Source organism: Phyllobates terribilis, unplaced genomic scaffold (genome assembly GCF_046119375.1).
Source record: "Phyllobates terribilis strain yellow unplaced genomic scaffold, ASM4611937v1 Scaffold_1__5_contigs__length_1240528914, whole genome shotgun sequence".
Lineage (NCBI taxonomy): Eukaryota > Metazoa > Chordata > Amphibia > Anura > Dendrobatidae > Phyllobates > Phyllobates terribilis.
In genome coordinates, this window is record NW_027362761.1 from 999,526,138 (window position 1) to 999,550,393 (window position 24,256).

A 24,256-nucleotide genomic window follows, 5' to 3' on the forward strand; every position below is an offset into this window, starting at 1 on the left:
TCAGAGCTAGATGCAGAAAAAAATTATATTCAATTTGCAACCTGATGGAGGTCAGTATAGATGGATTAATAGAACAAGTCCCACACACAGCTAGAAGCCCAAATATTTTTTCAGAGCTAGATGCAGATAAAAATTATTTTTAATTTGCAACCTGATGGAGGTCAGTATAGATGGACTAATAGAGAAAGTCCCACACACTGCTAGAAGGCCAGATATTTTTTCACAGCTAGATGCAGAAAAAAATGATATTCAGTTTGCAACCTGATGGAGGTCTGTATAGATGGATTAATAGAACAAGTCCCACACACAGCTAGAAGCCCAATATTTTTTCAGAGGTAGATGCAGAAAAAAATATATTCAGTTTGCAACCTGATGGAGGTCAGTATAGATGGACTAATACAACAAGTCCCACACACAGCTAGAAGCCCAATATTTTTTCAGAGCTAGATGCAGAAAAAAATTATATTCAATTTGCAACCTGATGGAGGTCAGTATAGATAGAGTAATAGAACAAGTCCCACACACTGCTAGAAGCCCAAATATTTTTTCAGAGCTAGATGCAGATAAAAATTATTTTTAATTTGCAACCTGATGGAGGTCAGTATAGATGGACTAATAGAGAAAGTCCCACACACTGCTAGAATTCCAAATATTTTTTCAGAGCTAGATGCAGACAAAAAATTATTTTGAATTTGCAGCGTGATGGAGGTCAGTATAGATGGACTAATAGAACAAGTCCCACACACAGCTAGAAGCCCAAATATTTTTTCAGAGGTAGATGCAGATAAAAATTATTTTTAATTTGCAACCTGATGGAGGTCAGTATAGATGGACTAATAGAGAAAGTCCCACACACTGCTAGAAGGCCAAATATTTTTTCAGAGCTAGATGCAGAAAAAATTATATTCAGTTTGCAACCTGATGGAGGTCTGTATAGATGGATTAATAGAACAAGTCCCACACACAGCTAGAAGCCCAATATTTTTTCAGAGCTAGATGCAGAAAAAAATTATATTCAGTTTGAAACCTGATGGAGGTCTGTATAGATGGATTAATAGAACAAGTCCCACACACAGCTCGAAGCCCAATATTTTTTCAGAGGTAGATGCTGAAAAAAATATATTCAGTTTGCAACCTGATGGAGGTCAGTATAGATGGACTAATACAACAAGTCCCACACACAGCTAGAAGCCCAATATTTTTTCAGAGCTAGATGCAGAAAAAAAATATATTCAGTTTGCAACCTGATGGAGGTCTGTATAGATGGATTAATAGAACAAGTCCCACACACAGCTAGAAGCCCAATATTTTTGTCAGAGGTAGATGCAGAAAAAAATATATTTAGTTTGCAACCTGATGGAGGTCAGTATAGATGGACTAATACAACAAGTCCCACACACAGCTAGAAGCCCAATATTTTTTCAGAGCTAGATGCAGAAAAAAATTATATTCAATTTGCAACCTGATGGAGGTCAGTATAGATGGAGTAATAGAACAAGTCCCACACACAGCTAGAAGCCCAAATATTTTTTCAGAGCTAGATGCAGATAAAAATTAATTTTAATTTGCAACCTGATTGAGGTCAGTATAGATGGACTAATAGAGAAAGTCCCACACACTGCTAGAAGGCCAAATATTTTTTCAGAGCTAGATGCAGAAAAAAATTATATTCAGTTTGCAACCTGATGGAGGTCTGTATAGATGGATTAATAGAACAAGTCCCACACACAGCTAGAAGCCCAATATTTTTTCAGAGGTAGATGCAGAAAGAAATATATTCAGTTTGCAACCTGATGGAGGTCAGTATAGATGGACTAATACAACAAGTCCCACACACAACTAGAAGCCCAATATTTTTTCAGAACTAGATGCAGAAAAAAATTATATTCAATTTGCAACCTGATGGAGGTCAGAATAGATGGAGTAATAGAACAAGTCCCACACACAGCTAGAAGCCCAAATATTTTTTCAAAGCTAGATGCAGATAAAAATTATTTTTAATTTGCAACCTGATGGAGGTCAGTATAGATGGACTAATAGAGAAAGTCCCACACACTGCTAGAAGGCCAAATATTTTTTCAGAGCTAGATGCAGACAAAAAATTATTTTGAATTTGCAGCGTGATGGAGGTCAGTATAGATGGACTAATAGAACAAGTCCCACACACAGCTAGAAGCCCAAATATTTTTTCTGAGGTAGATGGAGATAAAAATTATTTTTAATTTGCAACCTGATGGAGGTCAGTATAGATGGACTAATAGAGAAAGTCCCACACACTGCCAGAAGGCCAAATATTTTTTCAGAGCTACATGCAGAAAAAAATTATATTCAGTTTGCAACCTGATGGAGGTCTGTTTAGATGGATTAATAGAACAAGTCCCACACACAGCTAGAAGCCCAATATTTTTTCAGAGCTAGATGCAGAAAAAAATTATATTCAGTTTGCAACCTGATGGAGGTCGGTATAGATGGATTAATAGAATAAGTCCCACACACAGCTAGAAGCCCAATATTTTTTCAGAGGTAGATGCAGAAAAAAATATATTCAGTTTGCAACCTGATGGAGGTCAGTATAGATGGACTAATACAACAAGTCCCACACACAGCTAGAAGCCCAATATTTTTTCAGAGCTAGATGCAGAAAAAAATTATATTCAATTTGCAACCTGATGGAGGTCAGTATAGATGGAGTAATAGAACAAGTCCCACACACAGCTAGAAGCCTAAATATTTTTTCAGAGCTAGGTGCAGATAAAAATTATTTTTAATTTGCAACCTGATGGAGGTCAGTATAGATGGACTAATAGAGAAAGTCCCACACACTGCTAGAAGGCCAAATATTTTTTCAGAGCTAGATGCAGAAAAAATTATATTCAGTTTGCAACCTGATGGAGGTCTGTATAGATGGATTAATAGAACAAGTCCCACACACAGCTAGAAGCCCAATATTTTTTCAGAGCTAGATGCAGAAAAAAATTATATTCAGTTTGAAACCTGATGGAGGTCTGTATAGATGGATTAATAGAACAAGTCCCACACACAGCTCGAAGCCCAATATTTTTTCAGAGGTAGATGCTGAAAAAAATATATTCAGTTTGCAACCTGATGGAGGTCAGTATAGATGGACTAATACAACAAGTCCCACACACAGCTAGAAGCCCAATATTTTTTCAGAGCTAGATGCAGAAAAAAAATATATTCAGTTTGCAACCTGATGGAGGTCTGTATAGATGGATTAATAGAACAAGTCCCACACACAGCTAGAAGCCCAATATTTTTGTCAGAGGTAGATGCAGAAAAAAATATATTTAGTTTGCAACCTGATGGAGGTCAGTATAGATGGACTAATACAACAAGTCCCACACACAGCTAGAAGCCCAATATTTTTTCAGAGCTAGATGCAGAAAAAAATTATATTCAATTTGCAACCTGATGGAGGTCAGTATAGATGGAGTAATAGAACAAGTCCCACACACAGCTAGAAGCCCAAATATTTTTTCAGAGCTAGATGCAGATAAAAATTAATTTTAATTTGCAACCTGATTGAGGTCAGTATAGATGGACTAATAGAGAAAGTCCCACACACTGCTAGAAGGCCAAATATTTTTTCAGAGCTAGATGCAGAAAAAAATTATATTCAGTTTGCAACCTGATGGAGGTCTGTATAGATGGATTAATAGAACAAGTCCCACACACAGCTAGAAGCCCAATATTTTTTCAGAGGTAGATGCAGAAAGAAATATATTAAGTTTGCAACCTGATGGAGGTCAGTATAGATGGACTAATACAACAAGTCCCACACACAACTAGAAGCCCAATATTTTTTCAGAACTAGATGCAGAAAAAAATTATATTCAATTTGCAACCTGATGGAGGTCAGAATAGATGGAGTAATAGAACAAGTCCCACACACAGCTAGAAGCCCAAATATTTTTTCAAAGCTAGATGCAGATAAAAATTATTTTTAATTTGCAACCTGATGGAGGTCAGTATAGATGGACTAATAGAGAAAGTCCCACACACTGCTAGAAGGCCAAATATTTTTTCAGAGCTAGATGCAGACAAAAAATTATTTTGAATTTGCAGCGTGATGGAGGTCAGTATAGATGGACTAATAGAACAAGTCCCACACACAGCTAGAAGCCCAAATATTTTTTCTGAGGTAGATGCAGATAAAAATTATTTTTAATTTGCAACCTGATGGAGGTCAGTATAGATGGACTAATAGAGAAAGTCCCACACACTGCCAGAAGGCCAAATATTTTTTCAGAGCTACATGCAGAAAAAAATTATATTCAGTTTGCAACCTGATAGAGGTCTGTTTAGATGGATTAATAGAACAAGTCCCACACACAGCTAGAAGCCCAATATTTTTTCAGAGCTAGATGCAGAAAAAAATTATATTCAGTTTGCAACCTGATGGAGGTCGGTATAGATGGATTAATAGAATAAGTCCCACACACAGCTAGAAGCCCAATATTTTTTCAGAGGTAGATGCAGAAAAAAATATATTCAGTTTGCAACCTGATGGAGGTCAGTATAGATGGACTAATACAACAAGTCCCACACACAGCTAGAAGCCCAATATTTTTTCAGAGCTAGATGCAGAAAAAAATTATATTCAATTTGCAACCTGATGGAGGTCAGTATAGATGGAGTAATAGAACAAGTCCCACACACAGCTAGAAGCCTAAATATTTTTTCAGAGCTAGGTGCAGATAAAAATTATTTTTAATTTGCAACCTGATGGAGGTCAGTATAGATGGACTAATAGAGAAAGTCCCACACACTGCTAGAAGGCCAAATATTTTTTCAGAGCTAGATGCAGAAAAAATATATATTCAGTTTGCAACCTGATGGAGGTCTGTATAGATGGATTAATAGAACAAGTCCCACACACAGCTAGAAGCCCAATATTTTTTCAGAGGTAGATGCAGAAAAAAATATATTCAGTTTGCAACCTGATGGAGGTCAGTATAGATGGACTAATACAACAAGTCCCACACACAGCTAGAAGCCCAATATTTTTTCAGAGCTAGATGCAGAAAAAAATTATATTCAATTTGCAACCTGATGGAGGTCAGTATAGATGGAGTAATAGAATAAGTCCCACACACAGCTTGAAGCCCAAATATTTTTTCAGAGCTAGATGCAGATAAAAATTATTTTTAATTTGCAACCTGATGGAGGTCAGTATAGATGCACTAGTAGAGAAAGTCCCACACACTGCTAGAAGGCCAAATATTTTTTCAGAGCTAGATGCAGAAAAAAATTATATTCAGTTTGCAACCTGATGGAGGTCTGTATAGATGGATTAATAGAACAAGTCCCACACACAGCTAGAAGCCCAAATATTTTTTCAGAGGTAGATGCAGAAAAAATTATATTCAGTTTGCAACCTGATGGAGGTCTGTATAGATGGATTAATAGAACAAGTCCCACACACAGCTAGAAGCCCAATATTTTTTCAGAGGTAGATGCAGAAAGAAATATATTCAGTTTGCAACCTGATGGAGGTCAGTATAGATGGACTAATACGACAAGTCCCACACACAGCTAGAAGCCCAAATATTTTTTCAGAGGTAGATGCAGAAAAAAATTATATTCAATTTGCAACCTGATGGAGGTCAGTATAGATGGAGTAATAGAACAAGTCCCACACACTGCTAGAAGCCCAAATATTTTTTCAGAGCTAGATGCAGATAAAAATTATTTTTAATTTGCAACCTGATGGAGGTCAGTATAGATGGACTAATACAGAAAGTCCCACACACTGCTAGAAGGCCAAATATTTTTTCAGAGCTAGATGCAGACAAAAAATTATTTTGAATTTGCAGCGTGATGGAGGTCAGTATAGATGGACTAATAGAACAAGTCCCACACACAGCTAGAAGCCAAAATATTTTTTCAGAGGTAGATGCAGATAAAAATTATTTTTAATTTGCAACCTGATGGAGGTCAGTATATAGATGGACTAATAGAGAAAGTCCCACACACTGCTAGAAGGCCAAATATTTTTTCAGAGCTAGATGCAGAAAAAAATTATATTCAGTTTGCAACCTGATGGAGGTCTGTATAGATGGATTAATAGAACAAGTCCCACACACAGCTAGAAGCCCAATATTTTTTCAGAGCTAGATGCAGAAAAAAATTATATTCAGTTTGCAACCTGATGGAGGTCTGTATAGATGGATTAATAGAACAAGTCCCACACACAGCTAGAAGCCCAATATTTTTCAGAGGTAGATGCAGAAAAAAATATATTCAGTTTGCAACCTGATGGAGGTCAGTATAGATGGACTAATACAACAAGTCCCCCACACAGTTAGAAGCCCAATATTTTTTCAGAGCTAGATGCAGAAAAAAATTATATTCAATTTGCAACCTGATGGAGGTCAGTATAGATGGAGTAATAGAACAAGTCCCACACACAGCTAGAAGCCCAAATATTTTTTCAGAGCTAGATGCAGATAAAAATTATTTTTAATTTGCAACCTGATGGAGGTCAGTATAGATGGACTAATAGAGAAAGTCCCAAACACTGCTAGAAGGCCAAATATTTTTCAGAGCTAGATGCAGAAAAAAAATATATTCAGTTTGCAACCTGATGGAGTTCTGTATAGATGGATTAATAGAACAAGTCCCACACACAGCTAGAAGCCCAATATTTTTGTCAGAGGTAGATGCAGAAAAAAATATATTCAGTTTGCAACCTGATGGAGGTCAGTATAGATGGACTAATACAACAAGTCCCACACACAGCTAGAAGCCCAATATTTTTTCAGAGCTAGATGCAGAAAAAATTATATTCAATTTGCAACCTGATGGAGGTCAGTATAGATGGAGTAATAGAACAAGTCCCACACACAGCTAGAAGCCCAAATATTTTTTCAGAGCTAGATGCAGATAAAAATTAATTTTAATTTGCAACCTGATGGAGGTCAGTATAGATGGACTAATAGAGAAAGTCCCACACACTGCTAGAAGGCCAAATATTTTTTCAGAGCTAGATGCAGAAAAAAATTATATTCAGTTTGCAACCTGATGGAGGTCTGTATAGATGTATTAATAGAACAAGTCCCACACACAGCTAGAAGCCCAATATTTTTTCAGAGGTAGATGCAGAAAGAAATATATTCAGTTTGCAACCTGATGGAGGTCAGTATAGATGGACTAATACAACAAGTCCCACACACAACTAGAAGCCCAATATTTTTTCAGAGCTAGATGCAGAAAAAAATTATATTCAATTTGCAACCTGATGGAGGTCAGAATAGATGGAGTAATAGAACAAGTCCCACACACAGCTAGAAGCCCAAATATTTTTTCAGAGCTAGATGCAGATAAAAATTATTTTTAATTTGCAACCTGATGGAGGTCAGTATAGATGGACTAATAGAGAAAGTCCCACACAATGCTAGAAGGCCAAATATTTTTTCAGAGCTAGATGCAGACAAAAAATTATTTTGAATTTGCAGAGAGATGGAGGTCAGTATAGATGGACTAATAGAACAAGTCCCACACACAGCTAGAAGCCCAAATATTTTTTCTGAGGTAGATGCAGATAAAAATTATTTTTAATTTGCAACCTGATGGAAGTCAGTATAGATGGACTAATAGAGAAAGTCCCACACACTGCTAGAAGGCCAAATATTTTTTCAGAGCTAGATGCAGTAAAAAATTATATTCAGTTTGCAACCTGATGGAGGTCTGTATAGATGAATTAATAGAACAAGTCCCACACACAGCTAGAAGCCCAATATTTTTTCAGAGCTAGATGCAGAAAAAAATTATATTCAGTTTGCAACCTGATGGAGGTCTGTATAGATGGATTAATAGAACATGTCCCACACACAGCTAGAAGCCCAATATTTTTTCAGAGGTAGATGCAGAAAAAAATATATTCAGTTTGCAACCTGATGGAGGTCAGTATAGATGGACTAATACAACAAGTCCCACACACAGCTAGAAGCCCAATATTTTTTTCAGAGCTAGATGCAGAAAAAAATTATATTCAATTTGCAACCTGATGGAGGTCAGTATAGATGGAGTAATAGAACAAGTCCCACACACAGCTAGAAGCCTAAATATTTTTTCAGAGCTAGGTGCAGATAAAAATTATTTTTAATTTGCAACCTGATGGAGGTCAGTATAGATGGACTAATAGAGAAAGTCCCACACACTGCTAGAAGGCCAAATATTTTTTCAGAGCTAGATGCAGAAAAAATATATATTCAGTTTGCAACCTGATGGAGGTCTGTATAGATGGATTAATAGAACAAGTCCCACACACAGCTAGAAGCCCAATATTTTTTCAGAGGTAGATGCAGAAAAAAATATATTCAGTTTGCAACCTGACGGAGGTCAGTATAGATGGTCTAATACAACAAGTCCCACACACAGCTAGAAGCCCAATATTTTTTCAGAGCTAGATGCAGAAAAAAATTATATTCAATTTGCAACCTGATGGAGGTCAGTATAGATGGAGTAATAGAACAAGTCCCACACACAGCTTGAAGCCCAAATATTTTTTCAGAGCTAGATGCAGATAAAAATTATTTTTAGTTTGCAACCTGATGGAGGTCAGTATAGATGGACTAATAGAGAAAGTCCCACACACTGCTAGAAGGCCAAATATTTTTTCAGAGCTAGATGCAGAAAAAAATTATATTCAGTTTGCAACCTGATGGAGGTCTGTATAGATGGATTAATAGAACAAGTCCCACACACAGCTGGAAGCCCAAATATTTTTTCAGAGGTAGATGCAGAAAAAATTATATTCAGTTTGCAACCTGATGAAGGTCTGTATAGATGGATTAATAGAACAAGTCCCACACACAGCTAGAAGCCCAATATTTTTTCAGAGGTAGATGCAGAAAGAAATATATTCAGTTTGCAACCTGATGGAGGTCAGTATAGATGGACTAATACAACAAGTCCCACACACAGCTAGAAGCCCAAATATTTTTTCAGAGGTAGATGCAGAAAAAATTATATTCAGTTTGCAACCTGATGGAGGTCTGTATAGATGGATTAATAGAACAAGTCCCACACACAGCTAGAAGCCCAATATTTTTTCAGAGCTAGATGCAGATAAAAATTATTTTTAATTTGCAACCTGATGGAGGTCAGTATAGATGGACTAATAGAGAAAGTCCCACACACTGCTAGAAGGCCAAATATTTTTTCAGAGCTAGATGCAGACAAAAAATTATTTTGAATTTGCAGCGTGATGGAGGTCAGTATAGATGGACTAATAGAACAAGTCCCACACACAGCTAGAAGCCAAAATATTTTTTCAGAGGTAGATGCAGATAAAAATTATTTTTAATTTGCAACCTGATGGAGGTCAGTATAGATGGACTAATAGAGAAAGTCCCACACACTGCTAGAAGGCCAAATATTTTTTCAGAGCTAGATGCAGAAAAAAATTATATTCAGTTTGCAACCTGATGGAGGTCTGTATAGATGGATTAATAGAACAAGTCCCACACACAGCTAGAAGCCCAATATTTTTTCAGAGGTAGATGCAGAAAGAAATATATTCAGTTTGCAACCTGATGGAGGTCAGTATAGATGGACTAATACAACAAGTCCCACACACAACTAGAAGCCCAATATTTTTTCAGAGCTAGATGCATAAAAAAATTATATTCAATTTGCAACCTGATGGAGGTCAGTATAGATGGAGTAATAGAACAAGTCCCACACACAGCTGGAAGCCCAAATATTTTTTCAGAGCTCGATGCAGATAAAAATTATTTTTAATTTGCAACCTGATGGAGGTCAGTATAGATGGACTAATAGAGAAAGTCCCACACACTGCTAGAAGGCCAAATATTTTTTCAGAGCTAGATGCGGACAAAAAATTGTTTTGAATTTGCAGCGTGATGGAGGTTAGTATAGATGGACTAATAGAACAAGTCCCACACACAGCTAGAAGCCCAAATATTTTTTCTGAGGTAGATGCAGATAAAAATTATTTTTATTTGCAACCTGATGGAGGTCAGTATAGATGGACTAATAGAGAAAGTCCCACACACTGCTAGAAGGCCAAATATTTTTTCAGAGCTAGATGCAGAAAAAAATTATATTCAGTTTGCAACCTGATGGAGGTCTGTATAGATGGATTAATAGAACAAGTCCCACACACAGCTAGAAGCCCAATATTTTTTCAGAGCTAGACGCAGAAAAAAATTATATTCAGTTTGCAACCTGATGGAGGTCTGTATAGATGGATTAATAGAACAAGTCCCACACACAGCTAGAAGCCCAATATTTTTTCAGAGGTAGATGCAGAAAAATATATATTCAGTTTGCAACCTGATGGAGGTCAGTATAGATGGAGTAATAGAACAAGTTCCACACACAGCTAGAAGCCCAAATATTTTTTCAGAGCTAGATGCAGATAAAAATTATTTTTAATTTGCAACCTGATGGAGGTCAGTATAGATGGACTAATAGAGAAAGTCCCACACACTGCTAGAAGGCCAAATATTTTTTCAGAGCTAGATGCAGAAAAAAAATATATTCAGTTTGCAACCTGATGGAGGTCTGTATAGATGGAATAATAGAACAAGTCCCACACACAGCTAGAAGCCCAATATTTTTGTCAGAGGTAGATGCAGAAAAAAATATATTCAGTTTGCAACCTGATGGAGGTCAGTATAGATGGACTAATACAACAAGTCCCACACACAGCTAGAAGCCCAATATTTTTTCAGAGCTAGATGCAGAAAATATTATATTCAATTTGCAACCTGATGGAGGTCAGAATAGATGGAGTAATAGAACAAGTCCCACACACAGCTAGAAGCGGAAATATTTTTTCAGAGCTAGATGCAGATAAAAATTAATTTTAATTTGCAACCTGATGGAGGTCAGTATAGATGGACTAATAGAGAAAGTCCCACACACTGCTAGAAGGCCAAATATTTTTTCAGAGCTAGATGCAGAAAAAAATTATATTCAGTTTGCAACCTGATGGAGGTCTGTATAGATGGATTAATAGAACAAGTCCCACACACAGCTAGAAGCCCAATATTTTTTCAGAGGTAGATGCAGAAAGAAATATATTCAGTTTGCAACCTGATGGAGGTCAGTATAGATGGACTAATACAACAAGTCCCACACACAACTAGAAGCCCAATATTTTTTCAGAGCTAGATGCAGAAAAAAATTATATTCAATTTGCAACCTGATGGAGGTCAGAATAGATGGAGTAATAGAACAAGTCCCACACACAGCTAGAAGCCCAAATATTTTTTCAGAGCTAGATGCAGATAAAAATTATTTTTAATTTGCAACCTGATGGAGGTCAGTATAGATGGACTAATAGAGAAAGTCCCACACACTGCTAGAAGGCCAAATATTTTTTAAGAGCTAGATGCAGACAAAAAATTATTTTGAATTTGCAGCGTGATGGAGGTCAGTATAGATGGACTAATAGAACAAGTCCCACACACAGCTAGAAGCCCAAAAATTTTTTCTGAGGTAGATGCAGATAAAAATTATTTTTAATTTGCAACCTGATGGAGGTCAGTATAGATGGACTAATATAGAAAGTCCCACACACTGCTAAAAGGCCAAATATTTTTTCAGATCTAGATGCAGAAAAAAATTATATTCAGTTTGCAACCTGATGGAGGTCAGTATAGATGGACTAATACAACAAGTCCCACACACAGCTAGAAGCCCAATATTTTTTCAGAGCTAGATGCAGAAAAAAATTATATTCAATTTGCAACCTGATGGAAGTCAGTATAGATGGAGTAATAGAACAAGTCCCACACACAGCTAGAAGCCCAAATATTTTTTCAGAGCTAGATGCAGATAAAAATTATTTTTAATTTGCAACCTGATGGAGGTCAGTATAGATGGACTAATAGAGAAAGTCCCACACACTGCTAGAAGGCCAAATATTTTTTCAGAGCTAGATGCAGAAAAAATATACATTCAGTTTGCAACCTGATGGAGGTCTGTATAGATGGATTAATAGAACAAGTCCCACACACAGCTAGAAGCCCAATATTTTTTCAGAGGTAGATGAAGAAAAAAATATATTCAGTTTGCAACCTGATGGAGGTCAGTATAGATGGACTAATACAACAAGTCCCACACACAGCTAGAAGCCCAATATTTTTTCAGAGCTAGATGCAGAAAAAAATTATATTCAATTTGCAACCTGATGGAGGTCAGTATAGATGGAGTAATAGAACAAGTCCCACACACAGCTAGAAGCCCAAATATTTTTTCAGAGCTAGATGCAGATAAAAATTATTTTTAATTTGCAACCTGATGGAGGTCAGTATAGATGGACTAATAGAGAAAGTCCCACACACTGCTAGAAGGCCAAATATTTTTTCAGAGCTAGATGCAGAAAAAAATTATATTCAGTTTGCAACCTGATGGAGGTCTGTATAGATGGATTAATAGAACAAGTCCCACACACAGCTAGAAGCCCAAATATTTTTTCAGAGGTAGATGCAGAAAAAATTATATTCAGTTTGCAACCTGATGGAGGTCTGTATAGATGGATTAATAGAACAAGTCCCACACACAGCTACAAGCCCAATATTTTTTCAGAGGTAGATGCAGAAAAAAATATATTCAGTTTGCAACCTGATGGAGGTCAGTATAGATGGAATAATACAACAAGTCCCACACACAGCTAGAAGCCCAATATTTTTGTCAGAGGTAGATGCAGAAAAAAATATATTCAGTTTGCAACCTGATGGAGGTCAGTATAGATGGACTAATACAACAAGTCCCACACACAACTAGAAGCCCAATATTTTTTCAGAGCTAGATGCAGAAAAAAATTATATTCAATTTGCAACCTGATGGAGGTCAGTATAGATGGAGTAATAGAACAAGTCCCACACACAGCTAGAAGCCCAAATATTTTTTCAGAGCTAGATGCAGATAAAAATTAATTTTAATTTGCAACCTGATGGAGGTCAGTATAGATGGACTAATAGAGAAAGTCCCACACACTGCTAGAAGGCCAAATATTTTTTCAGAGCTAGATGCAGAAAAAAATTATATTCAGTTTGCAACCTGATGGAGGTCTGTATAGATGGATTAATAGAACAAGTCCCACACACAGCTAGAAGCCCAATATTTTTTCAGAGGTAGATGCAGAAAGAAATATATTCAGTTTGCAACCTGATGGAGGTCAGTATAGATGGACTAATACAACAAGTCCCACACACAACTAGAAGCCCAATATTTTTTCAGAGCTAGATGCAGAAAAAAATTATATTCAATTTGCAACCTGATGGAGGTCAGAATAGATGGAGTAATAGAACAAGTCCCACACACAGCTAGAAGCCCAAATATTTTTTCAGAGCTAGATGCAGATAAAAATTATTTTTAATTTGCAACCTGATGGAGGTCAGTATAGATGGACTAATAGAGAAAGTCCCACACACTGCTAGAAGGCCAAATATTTTTTCAGAGCTAGATGCAGACAAAAAATTATTTTGAATTTGCAGCGTGATGGAGGTCAGTATAGATGGACTAATAGAACAAGTCCCACACACAGCTAGAAGCCCAAATATTTTTTCTGACGTAGATGCAGATAAAAATTATTTTTAATTTGCAACCTGATGGAGGTCAGTATATATGGACTAATAGAGAAAGTCCCAAACACTGCTAGAAGGCCAAATATTTTTTCAGAGCTAGATGCAGAAAAAAATTATATTCAGTTTGCAACCTGATGGACGTCTGTATAGATGAATTAATAGAACAAGTCCCACACACAGCTAGAAGCCCAATATTTTTTCAGAGCTAGATGCAGAAAAAAATTATATTCAGTTTGCAACCTGATGGAGGTCTGTATAGATGGATTAATAGAACAAGTCCCACACACAGCTAGAAGCCCAATATTTTTTCAGAGGTAGATGCAGAAAAAAATATATTCAGTTTGCAACCTGATGGAGGTCAGTATAGATGGACTAATACAACAAGTCCCACACACAGCTAGAAGCCCAATATTTTTTCAGAGCTAGATGCAGAAAAAAATTATATTCAATTTGCAACCTGATGGAGGTCAGTATAGATGGAGTAATAGAACAAGTCCCACACACAGCTAGAAGCCCAAATATTTTTTCAGAGCTAGATGCAGATAAAAATTATTTTTAATTTGCAACCTGATGGAGGTCAGTATAGATGGACTAATAGAGAAAGTCCCACACACTGCTAGAAGGCCAAATATTTTTTCAGAGCTAGATGCAGAAAAAAATTATATTCAGTTTGCAACCTGATGGAGGTCTGTATAGATGGATTAAAAGAACAAGTCCCACACACAGCTAGAAGCCCAAATATTTTTTCAGAGGTAGATGCAGAAAAAATTATATTCAGTTTGCAACCTGATGGAGGTCTGTATAGATGGATTAATAGAACAAGTCCCACAAACAGCTACAAGCCCAATATTTTTTCAGAGGTAGATGCAGAAAAAAATATATTCAGTTTGCAACCTGATGGTGGTCAGTATAGATGGACTAATACAACAAGTCCCACACACAGCTAGAAGCCCAATATTTTTTCAGAGCTAGATGCAGAAAAAAATTATATTCAATTTGCAACCTGATGGAGGTCAGTATAGATGGAGTAATAGAACAAGTCCCACACACTGCTAGAAGCCCAAATATTTTTTCAGAGCTAGATGCAGATAAAAATTATTTTTAATTTGCAACCTGATGGAGGTCAGTATAGATGGACTAATAGAGAAAGTCCCACACACTGCTAGAAGGCCAAATATTTTTTCAGAGCTAGATGCAGACAAGAAATTATTTTGAATTTGCAGCGTGATGGAGGTCAGTATAGATGGACTAATAGAACAAGTCCCACACACAGCTAGAAGCCCAAATATTTTTTCAGAGGTAGATGCAGATAAAAATTATTTTTAATTTGCAACCTGATGGAGGTCAGTATAGATGGACTAATAGAGAAAGTCCCACACACTGCTAGAAGGTCAAATATTTTTTCAGAGCTAGATGCAGAAAAAAATTATATTCAGTTTGCAACCTGATGGAGGTCTGTATAGATGGATTAATAGAACAAGTCCCACACACAGCTAGAAGCCCAATATTTTTTCAGAGGTAGATGCTGAAAAAAATATATTCAGTTTACAACCTGATGGAGGTCAGTATAGATGGACTAATACAACAAGTCCCACACACAGCTAGAAGCCCAATATTTTTTCAGAGCTAGATGCAGAAAAAAATTATATTCAATTTGCAACCTGATGGAGGTCAGTATAGATGGAGTAATAGAACAAGTACCACACACAGCTAGAAGCCCAAATATTTTTTCAGAGCTAGATGCAGATAAAAATTATTTTTCATTTGCAACCTGATGGAGGTCAGTATAGATGGACTAATAGAGAAAGTCCCACACACTGCTAGAAGGCCAAATATTTTTTCAGAGCTAGATGCAGAAAAAAATTATATTCAGTTTGCAACCTGATGGAGGTCTGTATAGATGGATTAATAGAACAAGTCCCACACACAGCTAGAAGCCCAATATTTTTTCAGAGGTAGATGCAGAAAAAAATATATTCAGTTTGCAACCTGATGGAGGTCAGTATAGATGGACTAATACAACAAGTCCCACACACAGCTAGAAGCCCAATATTTTTTCAGAGCTAGATGCAGAAAAAAATTATATTCAATTTGCAACCTGATGGAGGTCAGTATAGATGGAGTAATAGAACAAGTCCCACACACAGCTAGAAGCCCAAATATTTTTTCAGAGGTAGATGCAGAAAAAAATTATATTCAGTTTGCAACCTGATGGAGGTCTGTATAGTTGGATTAATAGAACAAATCCCACACACAGCTACAAGCCCAATATTTTTGCAGAGGTAGATGCAGAAAAAAATATATTCAGTTTGCAACCTGATGGAGGTCAGTATAGATGGACTAATAGAGAAAGTCCCACACACTGCTAGAAGGCCAAATATTTTTTCAGAGCTAGATGCAGAAAAAAATTATATTCAATTTGCAACCTGATGGAGGCCAGTATAGATGGACTAATAGAATGATGCTATGCCCAAAAGATTTTACTTCACTAGGTGCAGTAAAAAAAATTGGTATTCTATACACAGTTGGTGTATCTTGCAACACAGATAGGCTACTCCACTGACTAACACACTCTGCAATAGGCCAAAAAGGATTAGCTTTGCTAGATTCAGCCAAATGCTGTGAAAAAAACTTGCACAGCACTGGCACAGACCTGCCTGGCAAAAACTGATAGGTGCTGATGTAACCTAGTCCTGAAAAGGACTCCAATTACAATTAGTCTTTACTCCCACAACCTATCTATTTAAGAGCACAGACCTGCCTGATAAAAGTCGTAGGAAATGCTGTAACCTAGTCCTTAAAAGGACTGCAATCACAACTATTCCCTACTCCCAAGCTATCTGTAGATTTATGCGAAAATTGGCTTGAAATTAACAAGGTATAGCGCAGACAGCAACAGCGGTGCTGTCTAACACGCAGCTGCAGCAGTGAGAAAATGGTGGCGACGGGGAAAATGGCTTGGTCTTATAGGGCAAGGACATGTGACATACACTGCCAATGACACATGCCCTTGCTTGTGTGAAAAAAAGCACTTCGCTCCGTGTGTGTGCTGCTGATAGGCTGACAGATTGCAACTCCCCACTGTAAATGCGGGAAAGAGAAAAAAAAATGGAGATCATTATTCCTGCAGAGATCCATCCCCTGCCCCTCCCCCCACCCCGCTGTACACTGAAACTGCGTATTAACATTAATTTTCATCATTACTGAGAAAAAATCCAGTTATGATTTTGGTGCACGAACAGTTATCGAACATAACCTCGAACAGCCGAATTTTTCTCAAATCGTTCGTGTTCGCCGAACGGCTCGAACACCGCCCAAAACAGCTCGAATTTGAGATTGGCGAACAGTTCGAGTAGAACAACGCTCATCTCTATTTATGACTTTCCGTTTTACTTTCTGTGCCCGGTCACGAGATTTGCTGTTACAGCCATCACTTATCCTCAGAATCCTCTGCTCCCTTCTGACTACATTTCCCATCAGCCCTTGTGCTGGGCTACTATCCAGCAGTGAACTCAACCCCTGTAACCAAACCCCTCTATCCCCAGCTTCACACTCAGCTTCAGCATAATGCCCTGTCCAAGACACAGTTTCAGGCAGGACACCAATCCACAGGGTTGCCAACTTTACTTTTTTTTCTGGACAGCTTATCAAAAATTTCAATCAATACTTTTATGGACTCATTGGAAAACCATCACAAATCATTATTATTATAAATGACAGATGTCTAAAGCTCATAATTCCATTATGTAGACATTAGCTACATTACTTGTGAACTCTAAAATGATGATAACTACAGTCAAAATCTATATGTTTCTTCAGCCTCAAAAATTCACAACACCTTACATTTTTTTACATACAGCACAAAATAATGCCTTATTTTTACAGACTGTCCTTAAATTTCTGGACGGTTGGTAACCCTGCTAATGCCATGACTAGAAGTGACACAAAGCACCAGAGCTACAGCTGTGTGTGTACATATATACAGGACGTACACACAACACCAATACAGTGCCATGTTGCAGGTGCTGGATTTTCGGCTGTATACCTATCTAGCATTTTTTATTTTGAGATTGTTTGGAAAGGAGTTTTTTTTTAAAGAAAAAAAAAAAAATAAACAAAAATTATGAAAATTTAGACAATTAACTGTGCATGTCTGTTTTTTCAGACCTGTTTTACTACTTTGTGACCAGCTCCTGTGATGTCTGCTCCTGTCACCAGGGGTATTCATTCTGCCAGTGATACTAATAATGGGGGAGACATTAGTTCCAGAAACTCTGGTTGGCACAGGCTCTTTACAGCCACTGAGACTATGGTGACTGGAACTTCTAGTGCCACCTAGTCTGGCAGGTGTGCTGTCCAGCTGGAGTAATTGGCCACTTGAACAGTACCACACCCTTAGTACTCCCAGTTTACTGCTGGGCGCTGCTGATATAATTTTACTAACTGTGGCTCACATCATCAGTCCAGCTCATGTTGTCCTGTGAAATTAACATTTTCATCTAGGCTTGCTTCCCAAGTATTCTTCTGATTTTGTTCCTTGTCTGCCTTCCTGGTTTGAAACAGCCCGTTTAGAGAAAATACTCCTGTTTTACGTTTTTGTACCTTACCATACTCCTAGTTCGGACCCGGCTGCCTGACCACTCAAACCTGCCTGCACCACCAGCTAGTAGCCGACTTCATTGCCCCAGCCCAAGGGTTCTTGAGGAAGTCCACATCCATATACAGAGGTTAAAGGATTAATGCCAAGGTAACCTCTGGCATCTGGTAACCAGAGTGACTTGCACTAAGCTTTCCAGGAGACCACTAACAAATATCCGATATCAGTGTTTAGGGGTTCATACTGTGTATAGGGAGGCTAAGTGGAGACTCATATTGTATATATAGGGAGACTCATATTGTATGTAGGGAGACTGTGTGTCAACTCATACTGTATATATATTATAATTTTCAACTGGTGCAAATTTAGTTAGTAGCACAAAGGCATAATCGCAGAAAATACATCACCATAGAGAAAAGAACAACGATCCAACGCCCAAATCTTTCCACTGTATAAAAATTAATTTTATTGAATCAATATATAAAAAATGGAATACATACAATTGATACACAGGTGGTGCAAAAAAACATACAATGTATAAAAATACATCTAAATAGGGGACATGCAAAGACCCTTCTGTGAGCCCCACATGGGGATATGTTACCATGTGTACTGACCACTAAGTAGTGTTGAGCCACCCCCGTAGTGTTCGGGTTCGGTTCGGTTCGTCGAACACCGGGATGTTCGAGGAACTGTTCGTCGAACTGTTCGTCGAACACCTTAGAACACCGTCGAACACCGTTAAAACCAATGGCAGGCAAACAAAAACACATAGAAACACATAGAAAACACCTTCAAAGGTGTCCAAAAGCTGACAAACTGCTCAGAAGACGCTTTCTTTAAAAAAGCCGGCCGGCAATTCAGCAGCGGCATACACCGGTACCCGACAATTTAGACAAGAAGGAATAGAGCCTCACACATAGATTAGATAGATAGAAACATGTCAGTCACATATATATGAAGTACAGTGACAGTGTTGCTTACTGTACTTGTCATTTAGTGTAAAGGATTTATTAAAAAATATAATAGTGTTTTCATGCACTGTCTCTTTAAAAAAGCCGGCCGGCAATTCAGCAGCGGTACCCGACAATTTATAACAGACAGAATAGAGCTTCACACATAGATTAGATAGATAGAAACATGTCAGTCACATATATATGAAGTACAGTGACAATGTTGCTTACTGTACTTGTCATTTAGTGTAAAGGATTTATTAAAAAAAATAATAGTGTTTTCATGCACCGTCTCTTTAAAAAAGCCGGCCGGCAATTCAGCATCTGTACCCGACAATTTAAAACAGACAGAATAGAGCTTCACACATAGATTAGATAGATAGAAACATGTCAGTCACATATATATGAAGTACAGTGATAGTGTTGGTTACTGTACTTGTCATTTAGCATTAAAATAAAGGATTTATTATTAAAAAAAATTGGCGTGGGGTTCCCCTTAATTTTAGTCTCTAGCGGAGGTTAAGCAGACAGCTGGGGCAGATGTTTGAAGCCTGGGAAGGGGGTAATACCCACGGAGCTTCCCAGGCTACTAATATGAGCCCCCAGCTGAATACATAGCCTTTACTAGCTATTAAAATGGGGGACCCCCCCAAAAAAATGACGTGGGGTCCCCCCTAATTTAATAGCTAGCAAAGGCTAGGCAGACAGCTGGGGGCTGATATTAATAGCCCAGGAAGGGAGCCATGAATATTGGCCCCCTCCCAGGCTAGAAACACCAGCCGTCAGCCGCCCCAGAAATGGTGCATTCATAGGATGCGCCAATTCTGGCACTTAGCCTCGCTCTTCCACGCTGCCCTGTAGCGGTGGCAGGGGGTAATAGGGCTGGGGTTGATGTCAGCTTATAATGCCAGCTGACATCAAGCCCAGGTTAGTAATGGAGAGGCGTCTATAAGACACCCCCATTACTAACCCCATAGTCAAAGTTAAAAGAAAACACAAACACCCAGAATAAAGTCCTTTAATTGAAATAAAGACACAATCCTTTATTGTTCTAAATTAAACCATACTTACCATCACGCCCATTCCAGCTGAAGCCAACGATCTACTGCAATAAAAGAAAAATAATAAAGCAACATCATCCTTACCTTTCCATGGTTCCCATGACAGCTTCAGCTCTGCTACATCGAGATGACAGGCTGGACCGCAGCAGAACGCTGCCATCCAGCCTGTCATCCCGCAGACACTGAGAAGCGCAGGCATGCTTGCGCTCTGCAGTGTCTGGCTGTGACGGCATAAAGATGAGGCGAGTTCATGTCCAATGAACTCGGCGCACCTCATGCACGTCACTGACAGCGTGGGAAAATTCTCACGCTGAAGCGCTGAGTGCAGGAGAATTCTCCCACGCTGTCAGTGACGTGCATAAGGTGAGCTCATGTCCAATGAACTCAGCTCACCTCCTGCACGTCACTGACAGCGTGGGAGAATTCTCCTGCACTCAGCGCTTCAGTGTGAGAATTCTCCTACGCTGAAGCGCTGAGTGCAGGAGAATTTTCCCACGCTGTCAGTGACGTGCATAAGGTGAGCCGAGTTCATTGGACATTAACTCGGCTCATCTGGATGCCCTCACAGAGAGACACTGTGGAGCGCAAGCAAGCCTGCGCTTCTCAGTGTCTGCGGGATGACAGGCTGGATGGCAGCGTTCTGCTGCGGTCCAGCCTGTCATCTCGATGTAGCAGAGCTGAAGCTGTCATGGGAACCATGGAAAGGTAAGGATGATGTTGCTTTATTATTTTTCTTTTATTTCAGGAGATCGTTGGCTTCAGCTGGAATGGGCGTGACGGTAAGTATGGTTTAATTTAGAACAATAAAGAATTGTGTGTTTATTTCAATTAAAGGACTTTTTTCTGGGTGTTGTGTTTTTTTTAAATACTTTACTAGAAATTCATGGTGGTCATGTCTAATATTGGCGTGACCCCATGAATTTTGGGCTTAGGGCCAGCTGATAATGCCAAGCTGGCCCTAACCCCTTTATTACCCAGTGAGCCACCGCATCAGGGCCCTGGATGAGTTGGGTACAGCGCCAGAAGATGGCACTTCTATGAACGCGCCATTTTCCGGGGTGGCTGCGGACTGCAATTTGCAGCGGGGGTGGCCCAGAAAGCTTGGGCCTCCCTGCGCTGCGGATTCCAGCCCCCAGCTGCCTAGTTGTACCTGGCTGGACACAAAAACAGGGCGAAGCCCCACGTCAATTTTCTTTAAATTATTTCATGAAATAATTAAGAAAAAAAGGGCTTCCCTATATTATTGTGTCCGGCCAGGTACAAATAGGCAGCTGGTGGTTGGGGGCAGCCCGTTCCTGCCTGCTGCACCTGACTGGACACAAATATAGTGCGAAGCCCCACGTCAATTTTTTTTTAGTTATTTCATGAATTTCCTGAAATAATTTAAATAAATTGAAGTGGGGCTTCGCACTATATTTGTGTCCAGCCAGGTACAGCAGGCAGGAATGGGCTGCCCCCAACCACCAGCTGCCTATTTGTACCTGGCCGGACACAACAATATAGGTAAGGCCTTTTTTTCTTAATTATTTCATGAATTTCATGAAATAATTTAAAAAAAAATACGTGGGGCTTCGCCTTATTTTTGTGTCCAGCCAGGTACAACTAGGCAGCTGGGGGCTGGAATCTGCAGCGCAGGGAGGCCCAAGCTTTCTGGGCCCCCCCCGCTGCAAATTGCAGTCCGCAGCCACCCCGGAAAATGGCACGTTCATAGAAGCGCCATCTTCTGGCGCTGTACCCAACTCATCCAGGGCTCTGGTGCGGTGGCTCACTGGGTAATAAAGGGGTTAGGGCCAGCTTGGTATTATCAGCTGGCCCCAAGCCCAAAATTCATGGGGTCACGCCAGTATTAGACATGACCACCATGAATTTCTAGTAAAGTATTTAAAAAAAACACAACACCCAGAATAAAGTCCTTTAATTGAAATAAACACACAATTCTTTATTGTTCTAAATTAAACTATACTTACCATCACGCCCATTCCAGCTGAAGCCAACGATCTCCTGCAATAAAAGAAAAATAATAAACCAACCTCATCCTTACCTTTCCATGGTTCCCACGACAGCTTCAGCTCTGCTACATCGAGATGACAGGCTGGACCGCAGCAGAACGCTGCCATCCAGCCTGTCATGCCGCAGACACTGAGAAGAGCAGGCTTGCTTGCGCTCCTCAGTGTCTCGCTGTGACGGCATCCAGATGAGCCGAGGTCATGTCCAATGAACTCGGCTCACCTCATGCACGTCACTGACAGCGTGGGAAAATTCTCACGCTGAAGTGCTGAGTGCAGGAGAATTCTCCCACGCTGTCAGTGACGTGCATGAGGTGAGCTCATGTCCAATGAACTCAGCTCACCTCATGCACCTCACTGACAGCGTGGGAAAATTCTCCTGCACTCAGCGCTTCAGCGTGAGAATTCTCCCACGCTGTAAGTGACGTGCATGAGGTGAGCCGAGATCATTGGACATGACCTCGGCTCATCTTTATGCCGTCACAGAGAGACAATGTGGAGCGCAAGCATGCCTGCTCTTCTCAGTGTCTGCGGGATGACAGGCTGGATGGCGGCGTTCTGCTGCGGTCCAGCCTGTCATCTCGATGTAGCAGAGCTGAATCTGTCGTGGGAACCATGGAAAGGTAAGGATGAGGTTGCTTTATTATTTTATTTTTATTACAGGAGATCGTTGGCTTCAGCTGGAATGGGCGTGATGGTAAGTATGGTTTAATTTAGAACAATAAAGAATTGTGTCTTTATTTCAATTAAACGACTTTATTCTGGGTGTTTGTGTTTTTTTTTAACTTTGACTATGGGGTTAGTAATGGGGGTGTCTTATAGACGCCTCTCCATTACTAACCTGGGCTTGATGTCAGCTGGCATTATAAGCTGACATCAACCCCAGCCCTATTACCCCCTGCCACCGCACCAGGGCAGCGTGGAAGAGCGAGGCTAAGTGCCAGAATTGGCGCATCCTATGAATGCGCCATTTCTGGGGCGGCTGACGGCTGGTGTTTCTAGCCTGGGAGGGGGCCAATATTCATGGCTCCCTTCCTGGGCTATTAATATCAGCCCCCAGCTGTCTGCCTAGCCTTTGCTAGCTATTAAATTAGGGGGGACCCCACGTCATTTTTTTGGGGGGGGGTCCCCCATTTTAATAGCTAGTAAAGGCTATGTATTCAGCTGGGGGCTGATATTAGTAGCCTGGGAAGCTCCGTGGGTATTACCCCCTTCCCAGGCTTCAAACATCTGCCCCAGCTGTCTGCTTAACCTCCGCTAGAGCCTAAAATTAAGGGGAACCCCACGCCAATTTTTTTAATAATAAATCCTTTATTTTAATACTAAATGACAAGTACAGTAACCAACACTATCACTGTACTTCATATATATGTGACTGACATGTTTCTATCTATCTAATCTATGTGTGAAGCTCTATTCTGTCTGTTATAAATTGTCGGGTACAGATGCTGAATTGCCGGCTGGCTTTTTTAAAGAGACGGTGCATGAAAACACTATTATTTTTTTTGATAAATCCTTTACGCTAAATGACAAGTACAGTAAGCAACACTGTCACTGTACTTCATATATATGTGACTGACATGTTTATATCTATCTAATCTATGTGTGAAGCTCTATTCTTTCGGTTCTAAATTGTCGGGTACCGGTGTATGCCGCTGCTGAATTGCCGGCTTTTCATGTTTCACTGTTGGCACTGTTCCCATCGATTTGGGCAATCACTGTAATGCCACAACCACCATGGCTGTGGCATTACAGTGAGTGGCAGACAATCCCTGCATGATTGGTGCTCTAAATAGCGCCAGACATGCAGGACACGCTTTTGGTGCACGAACAGTTATCGAACATAACCTCTAACAGCCGAATTTTTTGCAAATCGTTCGGGTTCGTCGAACAACTCGAACACCACCCAAAACAGCTCGAATTTGAGATTGGCGAACAGTTCTAGTCGAACACCGCTCATCTCTACCACTAAGTACTCAACAGGTATTCACTGTGGTCTCACTAGATCTTACAGTTTGTGTGTCAGAGGTATGGCAGCTATTTACAGTGTCAG